This window comes from Xenopus laevis, chromosome 4L (assembly GCF_017654675.1).
Source record: "Xenopus laevis strain J_2021 chromosome 4L, Xenopus_laevis_v10.1, whole genome shotgun sequence".
NCBI classification, from domain to species: domain Eukaryota; kingdom Metazoa; phylum Chordata; class Amphibia; order Anura; family Pipidae; genus Xenopus; species Xenopus laevis.
In genome coordinates, this window is record NC_054377.1 from 8,940,438 (window position 1) to 8,959,659 (window position 19,222).

General features: G+C 42.0%; 1 pseudogene across 1 annotated transcript in view; it reads left to right on the forward strand.

The window, feature by feature from the left end:
* Window positions 1–19,222, forward strand: part of LOC121402903 — an 81,141-nt pseudogene that overhangs the window by 30,347 nt on the left and 31,572 nt on the right. Inside the window, exons 8-11 of the transcript XR_005966854.1 lie at window positions 7,221–7,307; window positions 8,288–8,464; window positions 13,603–13,685; window positions 15,361–15,458. The product of XR_005966854.1 is annotated as an activating molecule in BECN1-regulated autophagy protein 1-like (transcript). The remainder of the gene's footprint in view (window positions 1–7,220; window positions 7,308–8,287; window positions 8,465–13,602; window positions 13,686–15,360; window positions 15,459–19,222) is intronic.

Genomic DNA, 19,222 nt, shown 5'->3' on the forward strand with positions numbered 1-19,222 from the left:
CAAAGCAATGATTGCAGGGTGTACCTTTAATGGATTCCAGATACTGAACACTCCACAAAAGATTCAGTTGAGTACGGCACCATCTCTAATCCCTAATTTGCATATGCAAATTTTAGAAAAAGTTTAATCCTCTAAAAAGAAAATTGTCACCTTCAGCTGTCCAGTAGGAATAACCAGCTTTATGGCTGTGGTCCTGAGTTCAATTCTAACTAGGAGTTTGTATATTCTCCCCATGTTTGAGTACCCAAATATACTTGCAGGTTAACTGGCTCCTGATAAAGCTGACCCTAGTGTGTGTGAATGTTATAGGGCCCTTAGATTGTAAGCTCCACTGGAGCAGGGACTGATTACTAAATAAATACTAGGAATACAATTAAAATACTAGGAACTATCTATATAATATATATAGTGAATAAAGTACCCCCTCTTGTAAATTATAAGGATATTACAAGTTACAGAGGAGTTTCATGACCATATAAAAACACAAGGTAACTTCTAATATCCTCATATGTTGTAACAGGGGGTACTTCATTTATTATAATACACACGTTTCAGTGAGTCATGTGACTGAAATGACATCAGTACTCACGTTTATAACTGATGACATATGAACTCACCGTTTATAAGGATATAATATAGTGAATAAAGTACCCCCTTTTGTAAAATATAAGGATATTATAAGTTACCGAGGAGTTTCATGACCATATAAAAACACAAGGCCGAGTGTTTTTATACAGGTCATGGAACTCCGAGGTGACTTCTAATATCCTCATATTTTACAACTGGGGGTACTTTATTTATTATAATACACGAATTTCAGTGAGTCATGTGACAGATATGACATCAGAACTCACTGTTTGTAACTGATGACATCAGAACTCACCGTTTATAAGGATATAATTTACAGGATATTCATGGCTTTTGTGTATTATATTAATTTACAGGATATTCATGGCTTTTGTGTATTATATCTATATATTATAGGGATGCACCGAGTCCGCTATTTTGGATTCAGCCGAACCCCCGAATCCTTTGCAAAAGATTCGGCGAATACCGAACCGAATCCGAATCCTAATTTTTATATGCAAATTAAGGATGGGAAGGGGAAAACATTTTTTACTTCCTTGTTTTGTGACAAAAAGGCACGTGATTTCCCTCCCCGCCCCTAATTGGCTTAAGCAAACTAGGATTCGGTTCGGCCGGGCAGAAGGATACGGCCGAATCCAAGTCCTGCTGAAAAGGCCCAAATCCCGAACGAATCCTGGATTCGGTGCATCCCTAATATATTATAAGCGTAGTTGCCTTAACGGTCCAACGGGCCTCACCGATCATTATCAGGCCAAAAATCATCCAGATATCGATCGGTCAGGTTTGATTTTACTTGGCGATCAAGGACCTCATCGTCTAGTTGTGGCCCTTGTCCCGTCGGCCCCCATTTCCTTTGTAATCCGATCGTTTGGCCCTAGGGCCGAACGATCGGATTAACCTGATATCGCCCTGCCTTTGACGACGTTTGGCGACCTTGTATGTCCATCTTAAATCTTTGTTCCATCTCCATAGTGTAAAGGTCTAGATTATATTCTAGATTTGCCCAGATTTGTTATAAATCGTAACATTTATAATTGGACTCGCAATGAATCTCTGGCCAATGAAGTCAAACACTGCCATATTTGTGGCCCTTATTAATGTGTAATACAAACAATATAATGCAAAAACAGCAGCTCATGTTAGGACTGTAGTAAACATCCATTTTCTGCTCAATGATTGGGCATCTCAATCCCAGGGTATTGCAAGGTGGCCTTCCATTAAAGTGAATTTATGCTAGAGGTTACATCTTATTCAATAAAAAAAAAACCCATTTAACAAAGGCGCAGCTTCATCTTTACTTGGAGCTCTTCTCCTCACGTCCCACCCTTGAGTGTTTTTGGCCGAGGCACCTCGAGTTGGAATGTGCTATGATTGGCTTGTACATGAGCGCCGCTGAAAAACTTGGCAACCTCCAACCCTTCTCATTTTATCCCTCAGCTTTTCTGTGGGTGAGAAGAAAGAGTGCCAGCTTCTTTTTATTCTTCCAGCATCGGCCTCTGCTCTGCGGCAAGTCCCTCCAGTTCTTCTTGCCTCCTTCCCTCGTTCCTCCCCTCTGTCCTGTCTTCAGGCTCCCTGCAGCAGAAGATTCTCCATTTAATAGAATTAGAAACTTGGCACTTGGATGTGTAGAAAGACTCGAGTGCAGAGCCCTCTAACAAATTCCATTTATTCCCCCCCCAATCCAGAGAAGGCCGAGCAGTGGTATTAGGCATCACTCAGGCCAGCTTATCTTTCCTTCCCTAATGGCATTTCCCGCTGGAGAGGCATAGCCATATAATTCAGAGTAAAAGGGCTCTAGACTATGACTAAGCTTCTGGCTAGTCTTTGAGCCAATCTGCTATTGCCGCCTGGATAGAGTAAAGCTGGCCATTGATGTTGAGATTTTTAAAAGATCCGATCCTCATCGTGAGACCACGATTTTCTCGGAACGATCGTACGAATTGACCATCAACTAAAAAGACCAATTTGGCAGGAAAACAAAGGGGAGCTGCCTGCTTCGCCCTGCAGACATAGATAGATTGCACTGGGACCGACAAAATTCTTTTGACCTGGCCGATCAATTTCCTAACAGATGTCGGCCGAAAAATCGTAAGATGTACGATCGTTCGAATCTGCACCATAATTTCGAAGGATTGGTCGGACTTCCCTAAAATCGGTTGTTCGGCAAGAAGAATCGCCGCGTCTTTGGGGAGCTTTACTTGCTTTCTCAATTTAAAGAGAAATAAACCCTGTTTATACTTTGTAGACACGGTGTGCTATGTCTCTGCTCTGTTCCTGGTTGCCCTGATGATGACAAAATGGGACACTCCGATGAAATAGCACCCTCAAGTGCCAATATTGTTTTGAATCGCTGCCTGAAAGATTTTGGGCTTTACCGAGAAGGAGCAGACAGACATAGGGAGTGCAAACTCACTCCATGCGGATAGTGCCGTGCTTAGAATCACACCCCAGTTGTGCAAGGCAATCAAGTGCAACTAAGGGGATTAATATGGAGTTGTCCCTCCCTTTGCTGCTCCTACTCTTCTGCCAAGTTCCCATTAAATGTTGGAAAATTGTTCTTGGGATTTGCTTCATTCCTTTTAAGAGGTTGGGCACCGATGTTGGGGATCAGGCTGAAGGTGGCCATAGATGCACCGATGATATTGTGTTAAATTAAATTCCGTATGATATTCGATATATGGTGGAAGATTGGCTGACTGAAATCGGCAGAAGACTTCAGATATCGGTCGGCTCGTCGATCAGGCTGGTTGGAAAATTTTGTTTGGGCGCCTGTTCATGTGCTTTCAGAAAGTGCCAGCACTTTAGGACAGAAGTGCTTTCTGGCAGGCTGTTGTTTCTCCTACTCAATGTAACTGTATGTGTCTCAGTGGGACCTGGTTTTTACTATTGAGTGTTGTTCTTAGATCTACCAGGCAGCTGTTATCTTGTGTTAGGGAGCTGTTATCTGGTTACCTTCCCATTGTTCTGTTGTTAGGCTGCTGGGGGTTGGGGGTGACTGAAGAGTGACATAAAGAGCGACTGAAGTTTATCAGAGCACAAGTCACATGACTGGGGGCAGCTGGGAAATTGACAATGTGTCTAGCCCCATGTCAGATTTCAAAATCAAATATAAAAAATCAGTTTGCTCTTTTGAGAAACGGATTTCAGTGCAAAATTCTGCTACAGCAGCGCTATTAACTGATGAGTTTTGAAAAATAAATTTTTTTTCCTATGAAAGTATCCCTTTAAATTGCCAAATCCAATAATGAGAAGGAGTGTCCACATACATTGTATACTGTATAAAGTCGTTCCTTTGCTCACAGCACTGTGGGCTTTCTGTTATACTGAATTGTACGGTCCCTTTAAGGAACACTCGAGGTAACGGAATGACTGAGCTTGGGATCCTGGTGCCTGCTACAGAGTTTGCTTAGGACGTGATGCATTTAGGAAGGGGTTTGTTTATGCTTAGTTCAAATGCAATACAAGCCATACAGAGCACTAAGCAAAAGTAGGACATTTGGGCAGTAATGGGAGAAAAGAAGATTCACTTGTTTGCCAAGATCACCACCAAATGTATCTTTGCCCAGTCTGGACATCAACATGATGGGACAACTTGAAATGAGCTGATTGTCGAACAATTGGACCACAGTGGCAGCCTAGGGAGAGCGATGTTAAAGGAGAAGGAAAGCTTCTAAGGCGGTTTATTGCCAATAGATTAGCCACAATAGTGCAAGCTAGAAAGCCATTTTTATTCTGCAGAATACTTTACCATACCCGAGTAAACAGCTCTAGAAGCTCTTTGTTTAGGATAGCAGCTGCCATATTAGCTTGCTGTGACATCACTTCCTGCCTGATTCTCTTCCTGCTCACTCACAGCTATGAGCTCAGAATACAGCAGAATGGGGGAGAGGAGCAAACTGAGCATGCTCAAGCCCTAGACCTGGAGGATTAAAAAAATAAAAATGAAGGGCCCCAGTCTGGTCTTTAACCAATATTTTTTTTCAAACCTGCCAAACAAATATTTTATTTTCAGACCAATAATCTGCTTCTTTTATCTGCCAAATTGGCAGATTTTATGGCCGGGGCTTAATGATTTTAGCCAAATACTTTTTTTTTTTTTTAGGCAAACCCCAGCACTGTATGTTGGGATGATATTGTGCCCATTAAACATCAGAAGAAAAGAGCGGAGAACTGCGCTGTATGGGAGAAATCCATAACAAAAAACATAATTAACATTTAATTATTCGTAACGAGCAAATCCTGCTATTTTGCTGTCAGTATCCCTGAAATTAGGCAGGCGCAACCCTGGCCTCTGTAGCTGCTCTCGGATTTATTATCCGCTCTAATGTGCCGTTACTCTATTATAATGCGAGCGGCTCTTGTTCAACAGCTCAGCATCAAAGGGAAAGAGATTACAGATGATACCCCTGATTATAGGGCATTTAGTCACATGGGGCTACCGCAAATAACTATTCCTATCTGCATGGTTTAGAGAGGTCTCCTTGTCTTGCTCTTTCTCTTGATTTAAATTGTAAGCTCTGCAGGGCAGGGACCTTCTTCCTGTGTCTTTTAGAGAGGCCTCCTTGTCTTGCTCTTTCTATTGATTTAAATTGTAAGCTCTGCAGGGCAGGGACCTTCCTCCTGTGTCTTTAAGAGAGGCCTCCTTGTCTTGCTCTTTCTGTTGATTTCAGCTGTAAGCTCTGCAGGCAGGGACCTTCCTCCTGTGTCTTTTAGAGAGGTCTCATTGTCTTGCTCTTTCTGTTGATTTAAATTGTAAGCTCTGCAGGGCAGGGACCTTCCTCCTGTGTCTTTTAGAGAGGTTTAGAGAGGCCTCCTTGTCTTGCTCTTACTCTTGATTTAAATTGTAAGCTCTGCAGGGCAGGGACCTTCCTCCTGTGTCTTTTAGAGAGGCCTCCTTGTCTTGCTCTTTCTGTTGATTTAAATTGTAAGCTCTGCAGGGCAGGGACCTTCCTCCTGTGTCTTTTAGAGAGGTTTAGAGAGGCCTCCTTGTCTTGCTCTTACTCTTGATTTAAATTGTAAGCTCTGCAGGGCAGGGACCTTCCTCCTGTGTCTTTTAGAGAGGTTTAGAGAGGCCTCCTTGTCTTGCTCTTTCTGTTGATTTAAATTGTAAGCTCTGCAGGGCAGGGACCTTCCTCCTGTGTCTTTTAGAGAGGCTTAGAGAGGCCTCCTTGTCTTGCTCTTTCTGTTGATTTAAGTTATAAGCTCTGCAGGGCAGGGACCTTCCTCCTGTGTCATTTAGAGAGGCCTCCTTGTCTTGCTCTTTCTGTTGATTTAAATTGTAAGCTCTGCAGGGCAGGGACCTGCCTCCTGTGTCTTAGAGAGGTTTAGAAAGGCCTCCTTGTCTTGCTCTTTCTGTTGATTTAAATTGTAAGCTCTGCAGGGCAGGGACCTTCCTCCTGTGTATTTTAACATGAGCCACTTGCTACTTGAAGGACAACTTAACCGATTCATACAAAGTGGTGTAGTGAGGAAAGGCCTCTCTCCCAAAACCCTCTACCGATACGCCCCAAATGTGGCCCCTTCCTAATCAATCAATATGGCTTACCCCGCTTGTGTAAAGGCAGATACCCAGAAAAGGGAAACGTTAAGCCCTTGTACTTGAGTGTGTATAAGAGAGGTCTGATAAATAAGTACAGGTATGGGACCTGTTATCCAGAATGCTCGGGACCTTGGGTTTGGATCTTCATACCTTAAGTCTTCTAAAAAATCATGTAAACATGAAATAAATCCAATAGGCTGGTTTTGCCTCCAATAAAGATTAATTATATCTTAGTTGGGTTTAAATACAAAGTACAGGTATGAGACCTGTTATCCAGAATGCTCGGCATCTGGGGTTTTCAGGATAACTGATTTTTCTGTAATTTGGATCTTCATTCCTTAATTCTGGATAACGGGGTTACCGGATAACTAATCTCTCTGTAATTTGGATCTTCATATTTTGTCTACTAGAAAATCATATAAACATGAAATAAACCCAATAGGCTGGTTTTGCTTCCAATAAGGATTAATTATATCTTAGTTGGGATCAAGTACAAACTACTGTTTTATTATTAAACAGAAATAGGAAATCATTTTTAAACATCTGGATTATGTTGATAAAATGGAGTGTATGGGAGACGGCCTTTTCATAATTCGGAGCTTTCTGGATAACGGATCCCATACCTGTATATGGCAACTGAGCTGTTTTCAGTAATGTCCATTTAGTGCTATTAGTGCATTTATTTGGCCCTATACAGTTAAACCAATCAGATGTACTGGGTTGTTTCCAAGTAAGCTCTTAGGCCAACCTAAAATACTGAAATACCTTGAGACAATTGTAAGTGACCTGTGTTGAATATTTTCCTACATTCCTGACATTTATTTGCCTGGTTATGTCTTTACGTGTAGTTTGAAAACTGATGGTATTTGGTATGGCAGCACCTACACAGAAAGACAAGCTTTGAAGCATTGTTAAGTTCTTATGTGCTTATAACATCCTTGGGGGTATAGAATATTATCATAATATGTTATTCCAAAGAATACCCATAATACACTGTGGCAACAAAGGGGCTGTTGACTGTGTAAATGCCCGGAGCAGGGTATGTGAGTCTACTTAGTGTTTTGACCTTTATTATTATTTCTCTACCTTCTAGGAGGCTTTTGGAGTCTTCATTGATCTCTCTGTCCAGATATGATGCCACCGGCTCTCGAGAGCATCCGATCTACCCTGACCCAGCCAGGTAAAAATCCCTCTCTTTGTGTTAACTTTACCTTTAAAAGGGTTGTTTCACCTTTAAATTAACATTTAGTATGATGTAGAGAGGGATATTCTGAAACAAATTGCTATTGGTTTTCATTTTTTATCATTTGTAGTTTGAGTTATTTAGCAGCTCTCCAGTTAACAGTTCCAATAATCTGGTTGCTAGGATCCAAAATACCCTAGCAACCATGCATTGATTCGAATAAGAGACTGGAATATATGGATGCACCGAATCCAGGATTCCGTTCACGATTCAGCCTTTTCCAGCAGGATTCGGCCGAATCCTTGTGCCCGGCCAAACTGAATCTGGATTCTAATTTGCATATGCAAATTAAGGGTGGGAAGGGAAATTTTGTCAACTTTTGTCACAAAAGGAAGTAAAAAATATTTTCCCCCTTCCCACTCCTAATTTGCATATACAAATTCGGATTCGGTTTGAAATTAGGCTGAATCTTACACAAAGGATTCAGGAGTTCAGCCGAATCCAAAATAGTAGGTTCATCCCTACTGGAATATGAATAGGAGAGGGGCCTGAATAGATAGAGTAAGAAAAAGCTGCAATAACAATACATTTGTAGCCTTACAGAACATTTGTTTTTTAGATGGGGTCAGTGACCCCCGTTTCACAGCTGGAAAGAGTCAGAAGAAGAAGGCAAATAATTAAAAAATTATAAAAATGAAGGCCAATTGAAAAGCTGCTCAGAATTAGTCATTCTATAACATACTAAAAGTTAAGTTAAAGGTGCACCACCCCTTTAATTGAATAATTCAGCGGCAGGCTATTATCTTTCCACTCCCAAGTACACAATACTTGCTGCACTCAAGTCTTTGTTTCCCTTTTGTAGTCATCGTTGAAAAGATTAAAGGAAAAGTAAACCTAAAAGTGTGCTCTTTATTTCTGCTGTCATCTTTGTTGGCGGCGACAGCTAACCGTGCCTGTGTTGTGCTGTTGATTTCCAGGTTGTCTCCAGCCGCCTACTACGCACAAAGGATGATCCAGTACCTGTCTCGGAGGGACAGCATAAGGCAGCGCTCTATGAGATACCAGCAGAACCGACTACGCACCTCTGCAGTCTCGTCCTCCAGCGAGGCTCAAGGAGCTGTAGAGGCTGGAGATTTAGAGTTTGAGGAGTTTGAGTGAGTGTAACCCCTTTGTAAACATTGCACACACACACATATATTTATAATTGGAAAAAAGTTCCCCCTATTGTAAAATATAAGGATATTATAAGTCACCGAGTTCCATAACCATTTAAAAGCACAAGGCCGAAGGCCACTCTTCTAACCTAATATCCTCTAAAATGAGGAGCACATTAAAGGGCCGGTTCACCTTTAATTTAACTTTTCGTTTGATGTAGAGAGGGATATTCTGAGACAATTTGCAATTGGTTTTCATTTTTTATTATTTGTGGTTTTTGAGTTATTTAGCTTTTTATTCATATTAGTCATTCTATAACAGACTAAAAGTTAACTTAAAGGCAAACCACCCCTTTAACTTTTAGTATGTTATAGAATGTTCTAAGGCAACTTTTCGATTTATTTATTTTTATAGTTTTTGAACTATTGGCCTTCTTCTTCTGACTCTTTCCAGCTTTCAAATGGGGGGTCACTGACCCCAACAAATACTCTGTAAGGCTACACATTTATTGTTATTGCTGCATTTTATTACTCCACTTTCTATCCAGGCCTCTCCTATTCATATTCCAGTCTCTTATTCAAATCAGTGTATAGTTGCTAGGGTAATTTCGACCCTGGCAACTAGAGTGCTGAAATTGCAAACTGGAGAGCTGCTGAATAAAAGCTAAATAACTCAAAAGCCACAAATAATAAAAAAAATGAAAACGAATTGCTTATTGTCTCAGAATATCACTCTCTTTATCATACTAATATCAGTTGAAAACCCCCTTTAATGTGATTTACTCCTGATGGGTGTAGGCCTGTGATCACCCTGGCCCAGTGTATCGGTAGCCGAGTTGGCTAAATATACACTTATTTGGCTACCTTGAGAAATGAGCAGATCTTCCTGTGTATGCCGTCACTTGCAGAGAGGATACCCCATGACTGCAATTAGCTAGGAGAAAATTTTCAGCGCTTTAATCAGATAAGAGAGGAGTAGCAGGCCGAGAGCTTATCCCGACGCATTCTGCGTTTCCTTTGTGTCTCTGATATTTCCTTGTACTCGCAGGGATCACCAGGGACAGCGGCTTTCTGCAATAGAAATGCGACCGCTGCGTCGCATGAATGTCTGTGCGGGCTACACTATTAATAAATGAGCCTTTCTGCCTCTTGTGTTCGTCTCGTCGCCTCTCAGCGTGCAATCTGTATTCCGGATGTAATAGGGACACATAAAATAATCCCATTCGGCTGGCCCACAGCAAGTCCTTTGTAAGCGTCTGCCAGTTCTCCCGTTTTCATGAGACAATAAGTCTTTCCCTTGAATGCTCGGCTTGTAAACATGACAAAGATATAACAGCCGTCCCTGCTTTAGCCGGTGTCATTTATATGGCGCTTGCAAACTACTCATACAGCAAGAGAGAATATGTATAAAGGGATTCCGTTACTGCTTATTTTACATGGTATGTACTTATCCTTCATTTTTCTTTTGAAGGCGTCTCTGTCATTTGAATGGTGACTTAAAGGAGAACTAAACCTAAATAATAATGGATATGGCCAAAAATTCCATATTTTATACAGTGAACTTATTGCACGAGGCTAAAGTTTCAGCTTGTGAATAGCAGCAATGATCCAGGACTTCAAACTTGTCACAGGGGGTCACCATCTTGGAAAGTGTCTGTGACACTCACATGCTCAGTGGGCTCTGATTGGCTGTTGAGAAGCTAAGCTTAGGGGTCATCACTAATTATCCAGCAGAAAATGAGGTTCCCCTGTAATTAGGGTTGGCACCTTTTTTAAATTCTTTACCAGCTGGTGGGGGGCGGGGACACAAAGGGCGGGCCGTGACATCAAAATGGGCGGGCTGTGACATCAAAAGGGGTGGGGCCGCACCACAGACGCTAAAAGAAGCACAAGAAAAGCTAAGTTCCAGGGGATTGGGGGCAGGCCGAGGGCTCTTTTTAATCGTATTACAAATTTACCGGCAGCTACATTGCTGGTAATTTTGTAATACCGGCCCCGGCCTTGGCAGGTATTTTACCGGCTAGGCCGGTAAATACCGGTCGGGTGGCAACCCTACCTGTAATATAAGCTGATGCTACAGGTTTGCTGATTATTAAATTCTAATGCTAATTGCACTGGTTTCTGTGCTGCAATGTAGTAATTATGTGTATTAATTACTAATCAGCCTTATATTGTGACATTTTTATTCTATGTGTACTGTATATTGTGAGTGGGTCCCTAAGCTCAGTAAGTGACAGCAGCACAGAGCATGTGCAGTGAATCAGCAGAAAAGAAGATGGGGAGCTACTGGGGCATCTTTGGAGACACAGATCTTTACTGCTAAAGGGCTGTGGTTGCCTTGGGCTGGTACAGAAGCACAAAACATCATGTACAACATTTCTAGCTACTTCTTTAGTTAGGCTTTAGTTCTCGTTTAAGCATACCAGGGCTGCTGGTGTCAGTGACCCCCCTCCATTTGAAAGGTGGAAAGAGGCTTATGGCATTGATAAGATTAAACTAAAAAGTATTTTAAAGCTTTAAAATAAGTGAATGTAAAATTGATGAGGGTGCTATTGTAAGCACCTTTGCAGTTTACATTCATTGTTTATTTTTCTTTTAAGATATTAAGGGATACATGTGCTGTTAATATGAATGAATTTTGTTACAACAGCGCCACCTGTTGGTCATTTTCCCACCAGTCTGACCAGCAAGTAGTCAAGGAAGTTGTCAGGAGAAAGAAAGCGGCTGCTTTGATGTTCTTCTGCTTAGGAATAAAATTAGAAACCTTTCTCACATCTTTCCTAAGCAGAAGAACATCAGAGCAGCCTCTTTCTTTCCTTGACTACTTGGTGGTCAGACTGGTGGGAAACTGACCAGCAGGTGGCGCTGTTGTAACAAAATTCATTCATATTAACAGCACATGTATCCCTTAAAGGAGAAGGAAAGCTCCAAGATAGTTTATTGCCAATAGATTAGCCACAATAGTGCAAGCAAGAATGCTATATTTATTCTTCAGAATGCTTTACCATACCTAAGTAAACAGCTCTAGACACTGTATCTGTTTGTTTAGGATAGAAGCTGCCATATAAGCTTGGTGTGACATCACTTCCTGCCTGAGTCTCTCCCTGCTCACATAAAGCTCTGAGCTCAGATTACAGCAGGGATGGGAGGAGGGAGGGGGAGAGAGGAGCAAACTGAGCATGCTCAAGCCCTGCCCTGGAGGTTTATGCTGAAAACAGGAAGTCTGATACAGAAGCCCATGAGTACACAATAAAATTAATGAAATGCTGTCTTTATTTTGACAGAGGACTCAGAGCAGCATTACTTTGAGGGTTTACTGGTGTATTTATATAGACCTTTCTGATAAAGCTTACTTAATTTTAGCCTTTCCTTCTCCTTTAATATCTTGGAATAAAAAGAAAATAAATAATGTACATTGCAAAAGTGCTTAGAATAGCACCCTCATCAATTTTATATTTACTTATTTTAAAGGTTTATTTATCCTTTAAATGGAAACTTCCCCTTTAATTATTTGCCTTTTGAAGTGGTGAAAAAGAACAATTCACATGGTGCTGTGAGTAACTAGTCTGGAGTTGAAGGGGGTCGGGGCACGTGAAGGTAAATGATGCGGATACCGTAGTTAGCGAGGGAAGATGAAGTGTCACCGTTGCATTGTCAGACATGAGCTTTGATATGTAAAACTGCAGGGTGCTGACAAGGCTTTTGGAAAACTCTTTCCTCCCCACTCAACAGCCGACGGCTCCTTTACAACATCGCAGGGTACAGCATCTATTTGTCCTCACACCTGGCGACTCTTAGCAAACAGCCTTTCCATCCGCTTCACCGCCACAGGGCTTAACTATTCTTGCTGCAGCCATTCCTCGAGACCGCAACACGTTAGTGGGGCAACCTAAAAAAAGATTAAGTGGGTGCTTTCAAGCAAGAATCAGGACAGGCTTGACAATGAAAAGACATGAATAAATGGGACATGGGCACAGCTATTTCTTGAGGGCATCTTAATTCTCTCAGAAGGGGGAGAAGCAGCTTTGTCCCAGATGAAGTGACCACATTCGATGCGCAGTGATGCATGCTGGTCCGATAGCGTGCATGATATGTGTCCTGGAAATGGTTGCGTGATGCAGTCATGCTTTTTCCTTTAAAGGGACAATTTGGGAGATGCTTGGTTTAGGGTTTTTAATTTTCCCGCATCAATGTCAAGTTTGGGGCACAAGTTGCTGGTGCAGCCCTATGGAAGATGCAGAGGTAGACTTAAAGGGGTGATTCACCTTTAAGATAAAGTTTAGTATGTTATAGAATGAAGCAACTTTTCAATTGGTCTTCATTTTTTCTTTATTATAGTTTTTGAATTATGTCTTCTGATTATTTCCAGCTTTCAAATAGGGGTCACTGACCCCATCTTAAAAAAATGCTACAGTTGTATGGTTATTACTACTTTTTATTACTCATCTATCCCTTAAGCCCCACTCCTATTCATATTCCAGTCTCTTATTCAAATCAAAGCAGGGTTGCTAGGGGAATTTGGACCCTAGTAACCAGATGGCTGAAACTGCTAACTGGAGAGCTGCTGAATAAAAAGCTAAATAACTGAAAAACCACAAATAATAAAAAATTAAAACCAATTGCAAATTGTCTCAGAATTATCTGCAGCATACAAAACATTTATTTAAAAGTGAACCACCACTTTTTAACTTGGGGTGGCAGAAGTTAGGCACCCCCAAGTGATCGCATGTATTTACCGGAAACCCTGGGCCTATTAGGAGAAAACGGCAACGGTCCGGAGTTATTCCAGCGACCACCACGGAGCGATCTGCTTCCTTCTTCTTTCTTCTCACATTAGAGCAAAAAGCCGAAGTTTAACTAAAAAGTCGTCTATTTCATTCTACTGCGCATGCGTCTGTCCCGGGAAATTCGAAGATAGAAGAAGCCGGAAGAGGATCGCTCCATGGTGCTCTCTGGAAGAATCCCAGACCGTTTTCGCCTAATAGAGGCACAGGCCCAGGGTTTCAGGTAAGTACATGCAATCACTTGGGGGTGCCTAACTTTTGGCACCCCCAAGTTTCCTTCTCCTTTAAGGGTTGCCCTGTCCTCGCCCAACACCACCTACCATTGCTTAACTGATTTTATTGTTTTTCCCCAGGGGACAACGGGGACCGCTCTCGGCATAGGACAACCCGAAATGCTCGAATGTCCGGCACCCATCCCTGGGACGCTTTGTACCGAGGTACGTAACAAGAACCTCCCTTTAACTATACATATGATAACTCCATGGCTCTAACCTTTTATTCTTATATCACATTGGGTGGCTGAACTGACAGCTCCCAGCACCCCCACCCCTCCAGGCGAATGTTGTTAGGTAATGCAGAATATTTAAGTAATAGCTGGGAGGGCCACTTCTTCATCTCAGACTTTATTCTTTACATTACAAGAATACAGACGTCTGGTCTTCTTCAAACAATGTTAACTGACGCTTCTGCTCTATATTCCTTATGGGGCTGCAATCTGCAATTTGAATTCCTCCTGTATTGCTAAATGGTTAGTCCCCTTCCACAACTGACACAATGGTCTGTTTGTAAGTAGGGATGCACCGAAATCCAGATTCGGTTCGGGATTCGGGCAGGATTCTGCTTTTTCAGCAGGATTTTTATTTGGCTAATCTGAATCCTAATTTGCATATGTAAATTTAAGGCGGGTAGGGAAATCATGCTACTTTTTCAACACAAAAAAGTGTTTTCCTCTTTTTCCTTTCCTGAACCCTAATTTGCATATGCAAATTCGGATTCGGTTTGGTATTCGGCCGAATCCCAAATAGTGGATTCGGTGCATCCCTATTTGTAAGGTGCCAGATATAAAACTTTCCTGCCCAGGACCCCTCTTCTGCAATATCCAGACCAAAAATTCACTGTACACCCCTATAACACAAGCTGTATCCCTGCCTCCTTTGAATGGTGGCCCTATTTCGTTGTGGAAGCGGAACTATCATGAAAAATGAAAAATTTAATGTCAGCTTCAGCATACTGAAATTATAAACTTTTTAAATATAAATTAAGAATTCTGAGAATTCAGATATCCAATATATCCAATATACCTCAGATATTCTCTGACCGTTAGATCAATATATCTTAATAGGGGGGCTTCCTTTCCTAGGCAGATGTATTAGAGCTCACTCAAATAACTGATTCCAGTACAAACAAAATCTAACAAAATAACTGCCTTTTGCACAAATCCTGCATGTAGAGAGACATGATGTCTGGTGTGAGCTCTAATACATCTTCTAGGCAAAAGGAACCCCCCCTTATATTGGATCTAACTGTCACTGATTATCGGACACCCAACTGCTGAATGAAGAGAAACAGATGCTGAGAGAGGGATAGTGATGATAAACTTGATTATTTTAGAAACAATGCAGAATATTTAAGTGATTGTATTTAGAAAGTTTCTTATTTCAGTATGAGGAAGCGTATATTACATTTTAATTTTCACGATAATTCCCCTTTAACACCTTTCAATACAGGTATAGGATCCCTTATCCGGAAACCCGATATCCAGAAAGCTCCGAATTACGGGAAATGGCTGTCTCCCATAGACTCCATTTTATCCAAATAATCCAAATTTTTAATGATTTCATATTTCTCTGTAAAAATAAAACAGTAGCTTGTACTTGATCCAACTAAGATATAATTCATTCTTAGTGGAAGCAAAATCAGCCCTATTTGGTTTATTAATGTTTTAAATGAATTTCCAGTAGACTTAAGGCACGAAGACCCAAATTACGGAAAGATCCGTTATCCGGAAAACCCCAGGTCCTGAAGCATTCTGGATAACAGGTCCATACCTGTACTTTCTATTCTCAAACATTTTACCTATTTGTGTTTGTTTGTTTTTTTTGGTACATGGAGATTCCTGCTGCCGGAATACCTGCCTTACGCTGGCATTTTCCATGAGCGCGGTCAGCCGGGACTGGCCACACACTCTTCTGTCAACAGAGTTCTGGCAGGTAAGCACCAACCCCATATTCTTTCTACACAACATTATCTTCCCATAGTCTAAACATATGTTGTTTTGGCCTCTGTTTTCACCTTTATCCCAAAAATAAAGACATTGGGTTGTTGGGTAAATATAATGCAATATAGCCCTTTGTTGGCACTTAAGCGGTTAATGACACTGCCTTTTGTGATCTCTTTTTCATCGTCCCCTGGTGATAGCCCCATTTTATTTTCCAGGCCACGCCAATCGGTTTGTGGCTTCCGCACAGCGTGGAATGTTTGGTGTTCAGCTAAATTATTTTACCTCTCCCAGCCACGTGAATTAGGGGGGGTGCCGTCCAGGTGGATTTTGTGCCTACGGCATTCCACTTTTGCAGCCGTTGCATCTTGAACTATTCCAGCGTGCCTCTGAATGGGTGCGTCAATGAACCTTTCTGCGAGGGGATAATTAACCCAATTACCTCTCGCTCTAACGAGGAACAGCAAGTCAGTGATACGGTTGTCATGGCAACATTAGAGCCAGGGGAGCTATATGCCATCCGCAAAAGGCTCGGCACGAGCAGAACTCTGGCATTTAATTCTTGTGCCCCTCGTGAAGGGTCCAGCGCTGACATCAGGTTGCTAACCCACCAACTTCTTGTTGCTGTAGAAACTCGCCTCCTGTCTCGTGATGTCTTAAGAAGCCCCGGGACTAGGAACTGTTCAGACTAATAATTTCAGCAGGCAACAAGTTTGGCTGCACTACCAAGTTGCACGGTGCAGTTAGACTATCAATTGTCCTTTTGTACGACTTTCTGCACAATGGATATCAGCCGGTCCGTTGTTGGAAGGTTGCACCATGCTATTTGGTAGTACGGCCAATCAAAAATGAGCTCCTGCTGATGACACCAAGGACAGTCATGGGACTCAATCTTCTGTGCCTCGTCCCAGCGCTAATATAGTAACTAGGCACAGCTATACCAGATAGTTTCACAATGGGGTCCCTGCCCTTTGGGATAAGGAATGAAAGGCGTCGGCCAGTTCAGAAATAGAAGTTGTATAAACACTCGTATTGTGGACCGATTGGTCGGCTACCAAAGGCTATCATTCAGAGTTAAGGTGGCCATACACGTGCCGATAAAAGCTGCCGACAGACCGAGTCGGCAGTTTATTGGCCCGTGTATGGGGCCCTCCGACGGGCTTCCCTGATCGATATCTGGCCGAAAGTCGGCCAGATGTCGATCGGACGGGACTAAAAATCCCATTGGATCGTGGCCGCATCTGTTCGTTGATGCGGTCCCGCGATCCGACCGCCCGTTAGCCATTGTTAAGCTCAAGGTGGGCATATTGGGGAGAGATACACTCATTTGGCGACATTGCCAAACGAGCGGATCTCTCCGTGTATGGCCACCTTAAGGCTCTGATTGATTTGGAAGTATCCATTTTTGCTGTATACCTTTACTTCTTTAAAGGGGTTGCTAACTGTTAGTATTATTTACTTTGTATAGTTTTTAAATTATTTGCCTTCTTCTTCTGACTCTTTCCCGCTTTCAAATGTGGGTCACTGACCCCATCTAAAAAACAAATGCTCTGTAAGGCTACACATGTATTGTTATTGCTACTTTTTATTACTCAGATTTTTATTCAGACCCTCCCCTATTTATATTCCATATTCTCTTTTAAATCAATGCATGGTTGCTAGGGTAATCTGGACGCTAGCAACCAGTTTGCTGACACTGCAATCTGGAGAGCTGCAGAATAAAATACCAAGTAACTCAAAAACCACAAATAATACAAAATTAAAACCAATTTCAAATTGTCACAGAATATCAGTCTCTAATACTAAAAGTTAACTCAAAGGTGAACAACCCCTTTAAGTGCCAAACATCTCACGTGGATCCGTCCTAATACTTACCATTGCTGTTTCCAAATTATATCAGTTCCATCAATCTTAGCGATCAGGTTCCACCTAAAAAATGGCAATCGTTTCCCCCCCCAGGCCTTTCATGTGCCCGATCCTCGTTGCCCTTTAATACATCCATTGAGCGTTAAATCAGCTTCGGGATTTGTTTTCCAAAGATAATTTGGAAATAAAATTCTTCTGCAGATGAGCTGCCAGCCTCTTGATTTTTATTTAAATGTCAGCTCGGTGCTGCTTATCAGTGCAGGGTCAGCGGCCATTGCTTCCGCTCCTTCCGAAACAGCGAGCAGACGGGTTCCAATTCACCTGACTTTGACTTCCCCGAGTTCAGAAAGAATTGCAAAGAAAACACTACTGCACCTTAATTATTTCTCCACATCCTCGTACGCCTTCCATTCGCGTTGCACGCTTTATGTTCCCCCTACTCTATCATAAGATATTCTCTCCATAAAATGGGATTATAAGCAACATAGTCCACGACACTAAACTCCCCAGTCACGACTGAAAGCGGCACCCTGGCGTTCTTCTGAATTTACGCAATACTTATGACTATGCTCAACTATGCCTAAATCTCATCGCTAGCCCCCTTATACTCCACTAGACTAAAGTATCGTCTGCCCTGACAATTGCGTGTATGTAGCGCATCAGTTCTGCGCTAGGCATGCCCGACACGACTGTACCAGCCCAAGGCGGTACCCACAAGCCCGTTTGCAGTTAAAGATCTTGTCTCCAAAAGATGCCCAGCTAGCTCCCCATCGTTCTTTTCTGCTGATTCATCTGCGACATGCTCTGTGCTGCTGTCACTTTACTGAAGTTAGGCCCATCTCACATTAACGTATCACTAGAATAGAAACTGTCACCAATATAAGGCTGAATTAGCTAATTAATATCCAGGCATAATAACTACATGGCAGCACTAGTAGAAACCAGTCAATTAGCATCAGAATTTCAATAATCAAGCCAAAGCCTGTATGCATCAGCTCAATGTATTACAGGGGAAGTGCTGATTTTTCTGCTGGAAATTGAGGACGAAGCCCTAAGCTTAGCTTCTCAACATGCCAATCAGAGCCCACTGAGCCATGTGAGGTGTCACAGAACAACTTTCAATGAATGGGTGACCCCCGTGTACAAGTTGAAGTCCTGATTCATTGCTGCTATATGACAAGCTCAAACTTTAGGCTGGTAAATTTATAGACGCTTCAGTATATGTAAAAAGTATACATCCTTTTTAACACTATAATTCATTTTTAGTGGTGATTTGTTTCTCCTCTTAAAAATAATCATTCTATGTAAGTAGTGCTCATACAGGCTTCGTCCACGAGGTCTATCGTACTCTCCTTGCTACTCTGACCATGTTTACTCTTAACCTCAACCAGCTGCGCTGGCGCCACCATCATTTTAGTTACGCAGCTGCCATTACTTATGCTTACCCAAAGAACAGCAGCCACAGTTATTGACCTCTTCACCTTCGTCTGTGCTTCTTCCATTCTCACCTTCAAGTAGTTTTTAGGATGCTGTCATTTGGAAAACCTACTCAACCAGCTGATTCCATCTCCCTGAGATATTTCATGCGTTACTTGTGGTAATTGACAACATCCTTGCCTAACCATGCGCTTGTTAGATGCAGATAGATTGTACAGCATGGGGCACCTTGGTTCAATTCCAGGCAGGCGCAATGGATCCTCCAGGTACAATTCGTTTCTCCTCCGATACTCCAAAATGGCTTCGTCGTTAAATTGCTCCTGATAATGACCCTAGTGTGTGTTAAGATATGATAGGAGACATAAGATGTATTCTGTCACTGGGCAGGAATGATGCTATAATTACTGTAAAGTAAATTGCCGGTGCCTATCAGGCGCGCTTAATAGGAGGAAG